This window comes from Meriones unguiculatus, chromosome 3, assembly GCF_030254825.1.
Source record: "Meriones unguiculatus strain TT.TT164.6M chromosome 3, Bangor_MerUng_6.1, whole genome shotgun sequence".
Lineage (NCBI taxonomy): Eukaryota > Metazoa > Chordata > Mammalia > Rodentia > Muridae > Meriones > Meriones unguiculatus.
Genome location: NC_083351.1, coordinates 10,816,499 through 10,832,982, shown reverse-complemented (window position 1 = coordinate 10,832,982; position 16,484 = coordinate 10,816,499).

Below are 16,484 nucleotides of genomic sequence, written 5' to 3'. Positions count from 1 at the left end.
CATAGCTCAGTAACAGATGTGGAATGAGACCCCTGACCCTTGGAACAGCTCTCATCGCCCAGACCAGCGTCCCTTCTGGGCGTTCTCCATTTGTTCTCCAGTCTGTTCCTCTCCCTCCCAAAGGATCAACACAGAAAGGCACAGAAAGGATCAACCAAGCCTCAGTAAAGAGGGGGGAGGGTCCCTTGTCGATTTTAGAGGCAGACCACCTTAGGCTGGAAATCTTGGCTCTGCTGCCTCTAAGCAGCTTCACCTCTCCGTGCCTGTCCTGTCGGCAGCTGCACATAACCACACTGTCCCTAGACCATCAGGACTTGGACTGGTCCTTCCCTCCAGGGAAAAGCAGTTGAAGGTGGAGTGTTGGTGCTTGGTCCAACGCATCTGTCTTGATGCTAATTACTGGCTCTCAAGATCTGATTACGGGGAAGGGTGGAAGGAGGTGGGCGTGGCTAAGGTTCCTGGGCTGCAGGGACAGGAGAATCACAGGAAGGACCGAGATAGGAGGAGAAGAAGAAGAAGAGAGGAGGAAGCCACTATGGGTTATCATGAAAAACAAAAACAAAACCCCACCTGGGCCAGGAGGAAGGACTCTGAAAGTGGCAAGATAAGGTGCGATCCAGATGAAGGATAAGCAGGTATTTATAAGATTGTGGATGGGAGATGGAGCAAACAGGAATGGTTAAAGCAGATGGAATTGGATGGGGGCTGGGAGGTGGATGGGGAGGTTATTGAGATAGCATAGGTGGAAATATCTGCCCAGCCAAGGTGTTATAAGGCAGTTATAAAATCTATCGCGTGTCTGTGTCTTATTGATTTTGATAGCAGGTTAGAAAATACCACCATAATAATTACAGGGCTAGGGCTAATAATTGTTTGTTATTACATTTTTTGGTGGGAAAAAAATGTCAGTTGAGAAAACACCCCCATCATATTGGCCAATACGAAAGTCTGAGGTGCATTTTCTCAATTGGTTATTAATATGAGAGGGCCAGCTAACTTTGGCAGGGCCGTTGCTGGGCAGGTGGTCCTGGGAGCCATAAGAAATCAGGCTGAGCAAGCCATGGGGAGCAGGCAGTACAGCGCCCCTCCAAGGCCTCCTGCCCCAACTCTCCTGGATAATGGACTACAAGATAGCATAAAGCTTTTCCTCTCCAAGTTACTTTTGGTTATGGTGTTTGTTTCTTTGCTTGTTTGTTTTCCTAGACAGGGTTTCTCTCCAACCCTGGCTGTCCTGGAACCTGCTTTGTAGATCAGGCCAGCCTGGAACTCACAGAGATCTGCCTGCCTCTGCCCTGCCTGCCTCCCAAATGCTGGGATCACAGGTGTGCGCAACCACCACCCAGCAGTTATGGTGTTTTTGTAACAGCAATATAAACCCCAGCAACAACAACAAAATGATCCCATGTCTGCTGTGTTGGATCTGATGGTGTGTATTTGGGAGGGCTGTAGCAGTGTCTGGAGTTTGGGCCGGAAAAGCCATGGAATGCTCAGTACTCAGCGGGCTGTTCTGTGCGAGCTTCGACGACGTTGAGAGAAATGCAGACACAGAGTCAGCAGATGAAGGCCTGGCTTGTGGAGTTGCAAAGGGAAGTTTTGAATTAAGAACCGCTAAAATACTGGGTGTGGTGGTGCACATCTTTAGATCCCAGCACTTGGGAGGCAGAGGCAGGTGGAGCTCTGTGAGTTCCAGGAGAGTCCAGGGAAGAGGCACTGTCCCCAAACAAGAAATACCACGTGAAACCTTTGCTTTGCTGGCACAATTAATACTGGCCCGCTGGGGCTGAAGAAGCCAGCTGTAAGTTAGAAGAGCAGCACCACTGAGATTAGATCTGGGTCAGCATACTGAAGCTCTGGTCCAGAAGGGACCAAAGCCCTACCACATGCTGCAGCCAAACTTTGTAATATGTAAGAGTATTCCATGTGATACCGGTTTTGACAGCATGGAGGGGTCATGGAGGGGTCATGGAGCGCAACGAGGCTCACAGGCCTGGAGGTGTCACAGGCCTGGAGTTCTGGAAGAGAGGCCCAGAGTAGAGTTTGGTTTTGCTTTGTTCAGATTGTGGCTGTGCCCTGGTTCTCTCTTGGAGCAAGACGGTAAGCAGCCCCCCTCCATAGCCTCTGCCTCAGTCCCTGACTCCAGGTTCCTCTTTTTTTTTTTTTCTCAGTGACAGGAACCCTAACTAAGATACTAAAAGCAATATTTCATATTTCGGCTAAGTGGTTGACCAGCCCAGCTGGATTAATTCCTTTATGTTTTGGTCTCCACAAGGGCCAGAGATTTCATCCAGAAGGAATTAGTTTTTCCTTAATGGGCTTTAACTGCTGCTGTGTCACCCTTGGTGAGAATTTCTGGGGTGCCCTGCTGAATGAGGACCCTATCCCGTTCACCCAGGCTCTATTCTGAGACCAAAAATGTCTTAGGAACTCAGTGACCTGTGTCAGCTGGACTGAAGTGCAAGGACAGAAACTTAGTCTCTGAGGATGGGAGCACACTGAGCATCTGACTGCAGCAGGCAGAGGTAGGAACTAGGAACAGTCCTGTGGGAGTCTGGGAGCCATGGAAAGGGGTCTCCTTGAGTCCCAGCATACCGCCAGTGCCCCCATCCCGGGAGCCAGAAGGGAGAGAGAAGGGCTGCAAACCGACCTGCTTCTCCTCTTCCTCTTTGCCCTTCCTCCTTCCTCCCTCCCTCTCTGGTCCTCTGGCATTCTGGTCTTCCTCTGTCCCTGCCTCCTTTCCCCCCCCCTCCCCAGTTCCCTTCCTATCTCCTTTTGTTCTTTCATCCTCCTTAATAATTAGTGAGCACGGGCAAAGAGTTCGCCTTCTCTGGCTTCAGGTTCCTCATTCGTAAAATGGCAGTAAAAGTCATGTCTATGCACAGACGGAATTGAAGTGGCCTGAGGTGGCATGCCACCTCTTAGCCAGTAGCTACAGCGACAGCTTCCTGTACCGAGCACCAGAACAGTGCCTGGGTCCTGAACCTTCCCCAAGCAGTCAAATTCAGAAAAGTCGGCACGCAGCGTAAACGCTCATGACTCTGCACTGAGGTGGGGCGAGAGAATGAAAGCTTTGCGTTTGGAAAATGCAGTCCAGCTGGTGATAGGACGACACCTGCTGGTGGGAGGGAGATGTGCAGCCCTGGACCACCCCGCTCCACCCCGCCCCGCCCCCAAGTAGCCCTCTCTGTTCTAACTCAGAGATGCCCAGCAGGAAGAGAGCAGAGTGTACCCAGTAAACATGAGTCTTCTTTATTACACTGTCATTTCATACCTAGTCCAAACCATCTCTTTCCTTGGCCTGAGCTAATGTCTGGCCCCTAGGCTTCCTCTCTGCCTGCCCATGTCTGTAATGGAAGTTTCAGTTTCTCTGTGTGGGGTGTGGTGTTGGTGTAAGGCTTGTAGCGGTTTGGAGAGACCTGAGAGACAGACGATGTCGTGCTGTTGACAGAGATTGGGATAGCCCTAAAAGAACCCCTCAACCCTAAACAGATGGGAGAAGTAACGGGGCCCTCTCTCCCCCACTAACCTTTTCTCTCCTAGGAGGACTGGAAGGTTGGAAGGGAGGATGAGGCCTGAACATCCCAAATAGAGTTTTAAAAAAGAGGACTACACTTGTCCTATAGTCAAGAGGGCCAGCATTCTATAGTCCTTTTCATTTGTTGTTGTTGTTTTATGTTGTTTCTTGAGACACAGTTTCTCTGTGTAGCCCTGGCTGTCCTAGAATTTGAGCTGTAGAGCAGGCTGGCCTCGAATTCAAAGATCTACCTGCCTCTGCCTCCAGAGTGCTGGAGTTAAAGCTGTGTGCCACTAGGAAACACTTTAATATTTTTTGTGAGTGATGCATTTTAGCATACCTTGCCACGCATCCAGACCCCAGTGGAAGCACTATTTTGTACCTGTTTCACAGAGTAGAAATTAAAGGCAAAAGGATACTTAGGAACACCCTGGAGGTTTCACGGCCTAACATGGTCCGGAGATTACCTTCTAGTTGGCAAAGCTGGCAACAAACACACAGATAACAAAATGAAGAGATCACAATGGAAAGGTGGAAAGGCCCCGTCACACAAGTCTTGGCAGGTCACAGTGGGCCTCTGGATTCTGTTGGTAAGATAAATGCCTCGGGAGGCAGAGGCCTGTGGATCTCTGAGTTCCAGGCCAGCCTGGTCTACAGAGTGAGTTCCAGGACAGCCAGGGCTACAAAGAGAAACCCTGTTTCTTGAAAAACAAAAACAAACCAGGGGGTGCGGTTCTTGTCCTGGTGATCCAAATGTTGTTTTCTTCCCTGGAGTATAGTCAACGCTCACCTTCTATTCTCTGCTGGATGAAGAACCTGCTGGTTTTAAAAAGTCATTGGATAGCCAAGCATGCCAACAGGCCTGTAGTCCCAGCACTCAGGAGGTGGAGGCAGGAGGACTGTCCAAGAGGGAGAGCAGGCTGGTTCATTTCATGAATTTTGGCCAGCCAGGTCTATGTAGCAAAATTCTGCCCCCCCCCATAAACACCCTAAATAAATAAACAACGTGGTCATTGAATAAACTAGCAAACATTATAGCAGTTTTTTGCCTTGAAAATTTGGTAACTCACTTCCACCCCTGTCTCCACTTCCGCTTGGTTTGAGAACTAAGCTCAGTTTGTCCCGTATCCCTAGGGGACAGCATTAGCCTGCTGTGTCTCAGCACCTCCCTCCCCCGGTTTCTTTTTATTTCTTTGAGATACTCCGGGCCAACCTCAAACTTCCTACGTAGCCCAGGCTGACCTTGCGCCCCCGACCCTCTTGTGTCTACCTTCTGATCGCTGGGCTCATGCATGCCAGGCAAGCACTCTTCTGACCGAGCTGCTTGTCTTTCATCCTTTCTTAAAACAGGGTCATCCCTGATGACCTCAAATTCTGTATGTAGCCAAGGATGACCTTGAACCTGGTGGTCCTGCTTCCACCTCTCAAGTGCTGGGAGGACAGGCACTTGGAGGTCAGCATGTCTGGCATGACACTCCACTGCATTTCTGCATACTACTCCCCTCACTTTTTGAAGATAGAATGTACCTGAGGATGATGACCTTACGCTCCTGGTCCTGCCCTCATTTCTCAAGCGCGGAGATTACAGGTGTATGCCGCCGTGCCTGGTTTCTTTGGTACTGGGGGTTAGACTCAGTGCCACCACTTACCAGGCAAGGAGTCCACTCACTGAGCTGCACCCCAGCCCAGCCCTCCATTGAGGCTAGTTTCCCTGAGCCTCATATTCCCCACTACTGTCCTATATCCTTCCAGTCACCTCTAGGACTGTACCTGTGCCTAGGTGACAGTCATTAATAAACTGGCCTGGTTGGGGGTTGGTCTGGTGCTATGTAGCCTAATGCTAACTACTGGCCCCCAAGATCTGGTTGCCTCCCGGAAAAGTACATTCTCCTGCACACCAGTCTTTGATGTTCAAACCTTGCTCTCCTTAATTTAAAATTGATTGGTTAATAAAGTTGCTGCAGCCTGTAACTGGGCAGAAGAGAAGTAGGCAGAGGTTAGGTTCCCAGGCTTGGGGCCTGCGAGGGGGACCACAGAGAGGAAGAGGAGGAAGCAGAAGAGATAGCAGGAGAAGGCAGGGAGAAGGAAGTCTCTGTGGGGCAAAGCAGACCATAAGCACGTGGCCATGAGGGTTGACCCGATGGAACAGAATGGAACAGAAGCAGCCCAGGCAGGAACAATAGTGACAAGAAATTTGGGGTATGTAGCTGGGAAATAGCAAAAAAAAAAAAAAAAAAAAAAAAGCTTAAAGGGTGGATACCTGTCCAGTTATGGTGCCTTAAAACTTTTATAAAACCAAAAGGTCTCTGTCTCTTGGGAACTACCCCCTGGGAACTAGGTAGGGAGAGTCTAATATCCAATCCACTGCAGGCCCTGACATGGCTTGCTCTGGGATGAGATCTCTGTTGGGGCGTAGAAAGGGTTCTGAAAGGAGGAAAAACTTCCCCAGGGCTGGCTCTTTCTGGTTTTCAGATCATATCATGCTACCTGTATAACCAGCCCTTCCCCACATCTTGCACCATGAAAGACACTTCTGCACTGTGCCACAGATCTGCTCAGAGAAAGGGCAACTGTGGGCTCAGGACCCCCAAGACTATGTTCTCAGCACAAAGGAGATTTATTTGCCCAAAAGGGACAGAGGCAGGAAATAAGAGACAAAGACAGCAGACAGAGAATGAAGGGGAAGGAAAGAAGGGAGAGGGTGAAGGGGTACTTGTCCCCTGGGGGACAAAGGGCTGCCTCTGGATAGAGAGAAGACAGATGTGGCCCATAGGCAAACAGTGGTTTATAAAGGTAAAAGGGGAAACCCAGTGTTAGGATGAGGTGTTTAATTGTAATTAGGCAAGTTAATTAGGTGAGCCAAAGGGGGTATTTGATTGCTGGACTTTGATAGCTGGATCTTGGTGGTCAGCTCAGCCTCAGGAGGAGGAAGTGGCCAAATAAGGGAATAGATGTTGGTGGCTAGCTTTAGGAACGTAATCTAAAGGTTTTTAGCAAGGCAAAGGGAATGGAGGAAAAGGGGAAGGCCTGTAAGAGCCGTGCTCAAGCTGGCCAGTTTCTTCACTCAGCACTACTCAAAACCATCATTTTTTAAATTTATTTGGTCACTTGTTCAACCCTTCTCCCTTCCCAAGCTTCAAGAAAACTGTGATGTCAGCAGCAGCACCTTGCAGGACACACTGGGCTGGTACCATGCCTGGCTTCAGCTGAGAGCTTGGCAGCGAAGGAGGAAGAGGACAGAAACATAGCTGGCTCCTTCAGTGCATCTGGTATGCCTTCGGGGCTCAGCTCCAAAGACTCCTGCACTCTCAGGGCCCCCACCCCCACCAAACTACTCAACCGGCCCACAGAGACAGGGGAGGACCTTGATCGTGTCTCCCGAATGGAATACCTTTCAGTAGCTTCAGCCTTCACGGGGGCTCCTCTTGGCTTTAGGGTCATTCAGGGGACAAGGTAGCAGGGAGGTAAGCTGGAGCCACAAGTCCTCTGTAGGGTGGCAAGATATCCTTGACCCCAGGGGTCTGCAACTGAGAGAGGTGTCCCATGCAGTATGTTTTTTTCCCATAGAAATTAACAAACATCTTCATGGGAGGAGCAATACATCCCGGGTTGGGTCTTGATGCTTTGGGTGGCACTGTGGGTGCTGCCAGGAAGACTTGTTCCCCAGTGGCACAATCAATAACCAAAGTGGTGTGAGCTGTGGGGATGGCCCTGTGGGGGAAGGCTGGCTGCATGCCTGAAAGGAAGAAAAGGGCCCGACGTTTGGGTTAGTGCAGCCAACTAAGTCTGTTTGCTTATTTTGAGCATGTGTATAAGCACACATGTGCCGTGGTCTGCGTGTGGAGGTAAGCGGACAGCTTGTGGGGTCTATTCTTTCCTTCCACCCTGTGGGTCTAGAAGACTGAACTCAGATCATCGGTGTAGAGGAATTCTAATCCAGTAGCGTGTCTGCTCTGGCTGGAGTACAGACACAGACACATCCTTAGTGCACACCTTTAGTCCCAAACACTGAAGGTAAAGTTAGTCTGTAGAAGGAAGCACCCATATTTGAAAGTGATGTATGAAAAGAGTGGAAGACAAAGTGATGAATCAGAGAAAGATCTGACAGGATGTGCCCAACTCTCAGGAGAACAGAGAGAAAAGGGAGGTTACTTAAGGGAGCAGCACAGAGAATGGGAGGGAGTGGGTGGTGGGGGGAGAGAAGGGGGAAAGAAGGGAGGCAGTTTTACCAGGAGAGTTTTACGGAGGTAGGTTGCATAGAAAAGAAGCTAGAAAAAGGTGAAGACAGAACGAGCCAGAGAATGAAAAGAAGATTAGAACAGATTGCTAGAGTTAATTTGAGGTCAAGCAGAGCAGTTCCGTCAGAAGCTGAGAGAAGCCAGATTGAATCGGTCAGCTTGGAAAGGAGTTTGAACCAGAACAGCTGAGTTGAACCAGCCAGCAAGAGTTCAGATAGAGCTAGAAAGGGTGAGCTTATTCAGCAGTAAGTCTCAGAGGTTGAAAACATTCTGAGCCTAGATTAGATTTTACAGAGGCTAGAAGCTTCCAGGACTGGGCCTAGGTTAGCAGACAGAGGCAGTAATTTTCTGAGATGACAATTATAATAAACGAATAAAAGTTACTCTTACACATCAGTCTTCGTAGCAAGTGCTTTACCCACTCGGTTATCTCTCTGGCCTACAACTGTAATGCCAGGATCACGGGACCCTCAGAGACCACCAGGATGCAATAGCAAGAGAGCTTTATTATGAGAGTGATCAACCCAAGTCTCACTGACACAGCAGTAGAGAAATGGGACCCTGAGCCCTGAGTGAGCAGGGTTTTTAAAGGGAAAGACTGTAAGAAGGGGGTTTCCATGACACCAGCAGGGAGGTACATGTTTCCATGAGAGAAAGCAGGGGGGGTTCATGCCTTGATATTACAGAATTGGGGAAAAGCCATAGGGGAGAGGTGACCGTTTACATAATCACAGTTGCCAGGGAGATTGTCTCTATTTTTTACTAAACATTTATTCTGTAATATTTCCTGGAGGCCATTGCTTAGAGAGCTAACTTTGTTTTCTGCCACGGGCACATTCTGTGATATTTCCTGGTGCCTGAGTTCAGCTCCTAGTCAAGATGGCTCCTTATTTCAAAATGGAGTCACCCAGGCTAACTTAAACTCTTTACAACCTATATTTAAACCTTGTGTCCTCCCTTTCTCTCCAGCTTTTGGGGGCCCTTAACCTAGCCCACGAGTGTGTCTTGACTTTATCTTGCTCATGAACTGCCCAGGGAGTATCCTTACATTATAGCACAGGGCTGGGGGCTGGGAGATAACTCAGTTGGTACTTTGAGCACAAGTAGACCCACAGCTTCCATATAAAATGCCAGGTGTGGTGGCACAATTTAAGTCTACAGTCCCAGTGCTGGGGGTGGGGTGGTAGAGACAGGCAGATGCCCGGAGTGTGGTGGTTGGCCCAGCCAAATCAGTGAGCTCCGGGTTCAATGAGACCCTCTCTCAAAAGAGAATGGTGGAAAGTGGGTGGAGGGCCAGGGTTCAGTTCCCAGCACCCACATAGTGTCTCACCACCATCTAGAGCATCGGTTCCAGAGAATATGACGCTCTCTTCTGACTTCCGTGGACACTAGGCACACACCTAGTGTACATACATAGATGCAGGCAAAATGCTCCTATATAAAATAAAGTGACTATAGCTAAAACAAATTTTAATTAAAAAAAATTAACTTTTAAAAAAGTTAAGTAGTGTCAGGTGGTGATGGCACACACCTTTAATCAGCATTTGGGAAACAGAGGTAGATGGATCTCAGAGTCTGAGGCCAGCCTGGTCTAGAGTTCTAGGACAGCCAAGGCTACACAGTGAAACTCTGTCTCAAAAAAAAAAAAAAAAAAAGAAAATAGGTAGAGGGCTGGAGAGATGGCTCTGAGGTTAAGAGGACTGGCTGCTCTTCCAGAGGTCCTGAGTTCAATTCCCAGCAACCATGTGGTGGCTCACAACCATCTATAATGAGATCTGGTGCCCTCTGCTGGCCTGCAGACACACATGTGGGTAGAGTACTGTATAAATAATAAAAGAAATAAATAAATGAAAAGTTAGAAAAATGATTGCGCTTGATGCTATGTCAGACATTACATATTCTCTCTCTCTCTCTCTCTCCCTCCATACACACACACACACACACACACAGTCCGTATAGCCTGGGACCAGGCTTTTGGACCATATTGTAAATAGCAACATCTAGAACCAAGAGGGAAGCTGGGGGACTTAGAGAAGGAGAGGAGGCCCAGCCAGCACAGGAGCTGGTGTCCTGCACGGAGCCCCACAGTGCCCTCACCCCCAGTTTACAGTAATGATGCTGATATCCTGAGGACTCTGCCTGGGGATCCTCTCTGTGCTCTACCATGCTCCCCCAGTTCCCAGCTTGGCACACGCTGCAGGAGTGAATGAATGAAGTAAATAATGGATTTATTCATAAAGAAACACTCAAAGCAGCAGGGATCGAAAGCCTGTGCCTCCTGTTTGTTTACTTATTTATTTCCTGTGTAGACATGGTCTCCTGTGTAGACTTTATTTCCTGTGTAGACTTTATTTATTTCCTGTGTAGACATGGTCTCCTGTGTAGACTTTATTTCCTGTGTAGACTTTATTTATTTCCTGTGTAGACATGGACTCCTGTGTAGGCTTTAAACTTTATTCTGGTGATCCTCTTGCCTCTTCCTCCCCAGTTCTGGGATTACAAATGTGTGCCATCCTGTCTGGCCAAAGCCTCACGGTGGCTCAGGTCAGTCAGACCTCAGGCTTGTAATCCCAGCACTCGGGAAGCTGAGTTGTAAGGAATGCCATTTTGAGATCAGGCTAAACTAGAGTGAGATTCAGTTTGGAAAAATGAAAAATAAAAAAGGAAGAAGCAGAGCGGGGGTGGGGGTGGGGAGGCGGGTATGTGCACCCCTTCAATCCCGGCACCGGGATGCAGAGGCAGGCGTATTGGGCTTTAGATCTGGGACAAGAAGCTAAAGTGTCCTTTGAACCAAGGTGGACCAGACCTACAGTTTCTCCCAGTAACCCTGCCTGCTGCATGCCATGGCTGGCATACACCTGACCTCCACCCCTGCCCCCACTGGGAACTCTCCAGCCCAGGAGCTGGGCTTCCTCCCTCCCAGAGCCTCTTCACTATGTAATCCATACATTTTGGCTCCCACACCCTCTTTTTTCTGTGTTCTTTCTCTCCCGCTCTGCTGATGCACCTTTCTGCCTCCCCCTACATGGCAACTTCTCTGGCCCCATTCTTTGGGACCAGTGAACCTTCAGAGAGCTGCTCCCAAAAAAACCACATTTATATACTTTAACGTGTCTTGAATTAGCTCATTTCACCAGAGGAGAGAATAAAGTATCAAGGTGGATCTCTGCGTTCAAGGCCAGCCTGGCCTTCCATGGAGTGAAAATTTTGGAATTTTGGCTTCTTAAAAACCAAACCAAGCCAAACCAAACCAAACCAAACCAACAACCAACAACAAAAAGAACAATAGATGGAGAGATGACTCAGAGGTTAAGTTTGATCTTCCAAACGTCATGAGTTCAATTCCCAGCAGCCACAGGGTGGTTCATAACCACCTATAGTGAGATCTGGTGCTCATGCACACACGCAGGCACACATGCATGTGCTCACACACAATAAATTAAACAAAAAATGTATGATCTCTTCCCCACCTAATCTCAATCTCTGCCCAGCTCAGAGGACACCTGTGTTCCGGTTTGCTGGTTGATACAGGACTGTTACCTGGCTGCTTTGGCTTTTTATTTATTTTTGTTTTGGGGGAGGAGGCAGGGTCTCAATATGCAGCCAGCTGTTCATGAACTTCTGATCCTCCTGCCTCAGCCTCCTAGTGAAGGAATGACAGACACAGGCCACACAAAAAAGCAAAGCAAACCGCAGAAAACACAGCTCTCAACTTTTTTTGTTTTTGTTTTTGAGACAGGCTGTGTAACAGCTCTGGTTGTTCTGAAACTCTCTTTGTAGACCAGGCTGGTCTTGAACTCAGAGATCTGCCTGCCTCTGCTTCCTGAGTGCTAAAGGACTAAAGGTGTGCATTACCACATCTGGCTCACAGCTCTCATCTTAAATGGAATAAAATTTTATTCTGGAGCCATTTTGAGTGACCCTGGCCCCAGGAACACAGATTTAGGTTACCCTAAATTCATGTTTCCATGTGGAGCAGTTTCATGACATTTTTGTGGCTTTACAGAACAGAGAAAGTCGTATCAGGGCAAGTTTAACATACATTGGTGGGTGCATCACCAGAGAGGGGATACAGAGAGATGGGGGAAGCTTTCCTACAGGCTCAAGATGCTATCTGACGGCATTTTAGCTTTTGGATCGGTGGAAGCTAGTAGTCTGCTAAATCAATAGATTCTAAAAGCTTTTGTCTATTACCAAAAGATGTCAGTCTTTTATTTTGTGTGAATTGGTGTAAGGGTGTCAGATCCTCTGGAACTGGAGTTACAGACAGTTGTGAGCTGGGGCTTGAACCTGGGTCCTTTGCAAGAGCAAACAGTGCTCTTAACCACTGAGCCATCTTTCCAGTGTGACAATGACTATTTTAAAAAGCAAAAACTTTGTCTAATAAGATATATTTAATCACAGGTTTTTAAATGTTCATTTAGTAAAAGGATACTAAGAAAAAAATCAATACTTAAGGAAATGTTGTTATAAAAATTTAAACAATTTTATCTCAGAATACCGAATTAATTTTAAAAATACACTTGTATCTTTGTTATAACTATATTTATTTTTAAATAGTGTTCATAGTATATTTTAATTTTAATTTTTTTTTTGTTTTTTTCAAGACAGGCTTTCTCTGTGTAGCCTTGGCTGTCCTGTACTTGATTTGTAGACCAGGCTAGCCTTGAATTCACAACAATCTGTCTGCCTCTGCCTCCCTGAGTGCTGGGGTCAAAGGTGTGTGCCACCACCACCTGGCTCCACAGTATATTTTAATGTTAACATTACCATTGTTACAAAATTTAGCAGTTGGTTTCAATGAGGTGATTTTAAAGGAAAGCTCAGGAGGTTGTGAAATGACCCACGTTATAGACAACGACGCTGGAAAGTCTTTTGGCCCCCAAGCTCAGGGGTACAGCACTTTTCTTTTTGTTTCTCGAGACAGAGTTTCTCTGCGTAGCCTTGGCTGTCCTGGACTCAATTTGTAGACCAGGCTGGCTTCGTACTCATAGAGATCTGCCTGCCTCTGCCTCCCAGAGTCCTGGAATTACAGGTATGTGCCATTGTGCCTGGCTCTTGGAATGGTGCTTTTAAAGGCAAAACCTACAAGATCATAACTCACATCAAAGTTAGATGAGGCCCGAGTAAGTGTGAAATGTTCATTTCTGGCAGAGCATAGTAATCATTTCAGACATAAGATGACATTTATTTTTTAGTTCTATATTTTAAAATTATTTTAGTTTATTTTTATTGTGGTTAATACATCTGGGCCGTGGTCAAAATCATGAAAATCTCAAATGTGCTGCCAAGGCAGACATGACCATTGGGAGGCTGGCGCAGAGACGTGAGGACTGTCTAAACAAACACAAAATGGAGTTAGAACGAGGTGGCATTACCTTAGTCATCTAAAACATGGAAAACATATGGGACCTAACTGGTATACCTAACTGGTATAAACAAAAGTAAATTATATCAATAGTTTTTGCTCTTTAAATTACTTATTGAAGATTTAAGTTGTTCTAACATGTGATTTAAAATGGTTTATCATGGGGCTGGAGTGATGGCTCAGTGGTTAGGACCACTGGCTGCTCTTCCTAGAGGACCTGGGTTCAATTCCCAGCTCCTACATGGCAGCTCACAACTATCTGTAATTGCAGATACAGGGGATCTGACATCCTTATGCAAACATACATGCAGGCAAAACCATTAATGCATATAAAAATTAAAAAAAAATGGTTTATGGGAAAAAGCATTCAAGTTTTACTAGTGTGAGGCATCAAAAGCCAGATGGTGAACTATTTCCCTGACAGAGATTTCAGCTGACAAGATGAGACTAGCACCCAGGAGGGACAAATCAGTGGTGAACATGACCGAATCTTGACTTCAGCTTCTCATGTGTGCATGTTCTTGGCCCTTCTATTTAAACTTTGATCTTACTTCAGGTCCCTAAAGATGAACTTGAGGGGTTCACTGAATCTTTGTCCCTTTTTCCTAATGTGACCACACTGAATAAATCTTTCTCTGCTTCCCACTTTTAATATGGCTCTTTTAATTGGCTTATTGTGGAAGTGTGGACAGACCTGGCTTGGCATAAGCTATGACCTCTAAGTCACCTGCTAGAAGTCAGCCCGGGGCACAAAAAACCTTCCACCTCAGCTGCTTAGAGGTGATGTTCTTCTGTAAGTAGGGAGTGCCATGTCCCCTCTCCTCCTCCAGACAGGGTTTTTCCGTGTAGCCCTGGCTATCCTCCTGAGTGCTGAGAGTAAAGGCATGTGTCACCGTGCCTGGCAGGGTGGTCATGTTTGATGAGCAGCAGGAATGTCCCACTAAAGATGTCTACACCAACCATCAGACCCTGTGCTTTGGTTCCTACCCACATAAAAGCGCATATTTGGTTGAGGGATAGGGCCTTTCAGAGTTGGTTATCTAAATCCATGGAACAACCCCATATAAATCTGAGTCCTGGAATTTGAAAAAACTCTTCCTGATGAGAAAGAAAGGTGGGGTGGAACAGGAAAACCAGAGAGACAGGAAGTGAGGACTCTGCTTGTCACTCTGGCTTTACATAGAACATGGAAAAAACCCAGAGCATACCCTGAGTTATTTCAACCACAGTCACTTTTTGTTTTTTTGGGACAGGGTTATCATACAGGGTTTCTGTAAAATAGACCAGGCTGGGTTCAAACTCAGAGATCCACCTGCCTCTGCCTCCTGAATGCCAGGATTAAAGGCGTGAGCCACCACGCCTGGTCTATAGTCCTTTCTTATGCTTCTCACAGACTCCTCACATCAAGGAGGGGGTCAGTTTTTCGGTAGACAATTCCTGTCTGTCCCCTTTTGTTTGGGTCAGAAGATCTGGAATTGATGGCAGGTCTCATGGGTTGAGGGTTCCGCCCTGAAGACTGCTCCTCATGCTTCTCATGCCAACCTCCAGCCTCAGGTGGTTTTCCCTGGGCTGCTGACTCGCCAGCTATAAGCTGAGTGTCCTACGACTCAGGTGTAGCTTATTTTTGAGAGCTGGCTACAGGGCTTAGGAGACTTTGTATTGATTTAGGCAGGTGCGTCTGGGCTGTCACCTGCTGGCCAGACTCAGGCATTCCTAAGACGAATCAAAACTTAGTTAAACTGTTAAGGCCCTCCCTCACCATACCACCCATTAGTTATTTATTTTTTGAAACGCGATTAAGTGGATCTCAACCCTGAACTTTGTTGATGAATGATGAATAACGTCATTCTGCAATGTCAAAGGCCAGACATTTGTTTTGCAGCACTTTGTACCTGGTCTTTTTTTTTTTTTCTTTTTTAAGATTTATTATTTATACAACATTCTGCCTGCACACCAGATCTTACTATAGATGGTTATGAGCCACCATGTGGTTGCTGGGAATTGGACTCAGGACCTTTGGAAGAACAGCGAGTGTTCTTAACCTCTGAGCCAGCTCTCCAGCCTGTGCCTGGTCTTAATACCTCTAAACCGTACACTTTAAAGGTTTATTTATTTTATGGGTATGTGTGTGTGCATGAGTTTATGTGTACCACTTGTGGGCAGTTGCCTATTAATTCACATAGGCACACAGATAGTTATGAGATGCCATGTGGGCACTGGGAACCAAGCCCAAATCCTCTGCAACAGCACCTCTCAAACTGCTCTCCAATTGCTGAGCCATCTCTCCACCCCTCTTTCTTCTTCATTAATTTTTTTTTTAAGACTAAGATTTTACTTATGTAGTTAAACTGGCCTTAAACTCTCTATCTCCATGAGTGTGGTGACCCAGGCCCTTAATCCCAGTAGGAGGATCTCTATGGGCTCAAAGCCAACCTGGTCTAGAGATCTGAGTTTCAGGACAGCCAGGGCTACACAGAAAGAGCCTGTCTCAAAAAAACAAAGAATCCTGTTTACTAAATAGCTGGGTGTGCTGGCAAATGCCTTCAATCCCAGCACTCTGGGAAGCAGAGGCAGGTGGAGGCAGGTGGATTAGCTGTGAGTGTGAGGCCAGCCTGGTCTACAAAGCAAGTCCAAAAAGATACCTCCTTCTGGTAAGACACAGTACTGGCTCCAAAGCATGTTCTAGAATCTTCTCTTCATACGGCCCTGGATAAAAGTGAAAGGTGATGGGTTGGTCTCATGGAATTAGCAGCAGCTTGTAAAGTAACTGTCCTCAGTGGGAGGAGGACAGCTTTTACTGAGGGGGCGTGTATCATTGAATTTTGTCCTTAGTGACTCAGGACTCAACTGATCCATCTGTTCTACTCAGTCTTCTCTGTTTCCAATTCCTAAGCACAACTCTTTCCACGTCCACACGCCCGACCAGGCTATGAGTATAACCGATACAGTAATTAAAGCACAAATCTTTAATGCATAGAGTCAGAGATCTGCCTGCCTCGGCCTCCTGAGTGCTGAGATTAGAGGTGTGCACCACACTCAGCTAAGTCTTTGTTCTTTGAAAGTTTTCAGTGAAATTAGAAATAGCTGGGAGGGCAAGAGAGAGTGGGCTACAGCTGGGATACAAGTGAATGTATAAAATTATTTAAAAATAAAAAAATTAAAAGGAAGAACCAAGAAAAAAAAATTATAAATAGCACTAATAGTCTTCAGTTCTGACATAATGAGGATGCATAGCACCCAGCCCAGCTGCCAGCTCTGATCTTCGGGCACTTTCCCGTATCAGTTCCTTTCCGGGGAAAGGGGACTCCACGTGCTCGGGCCTGCTAGGGAAGTACTTTACCACGGACTTACACCTTCAGTTCTGAAC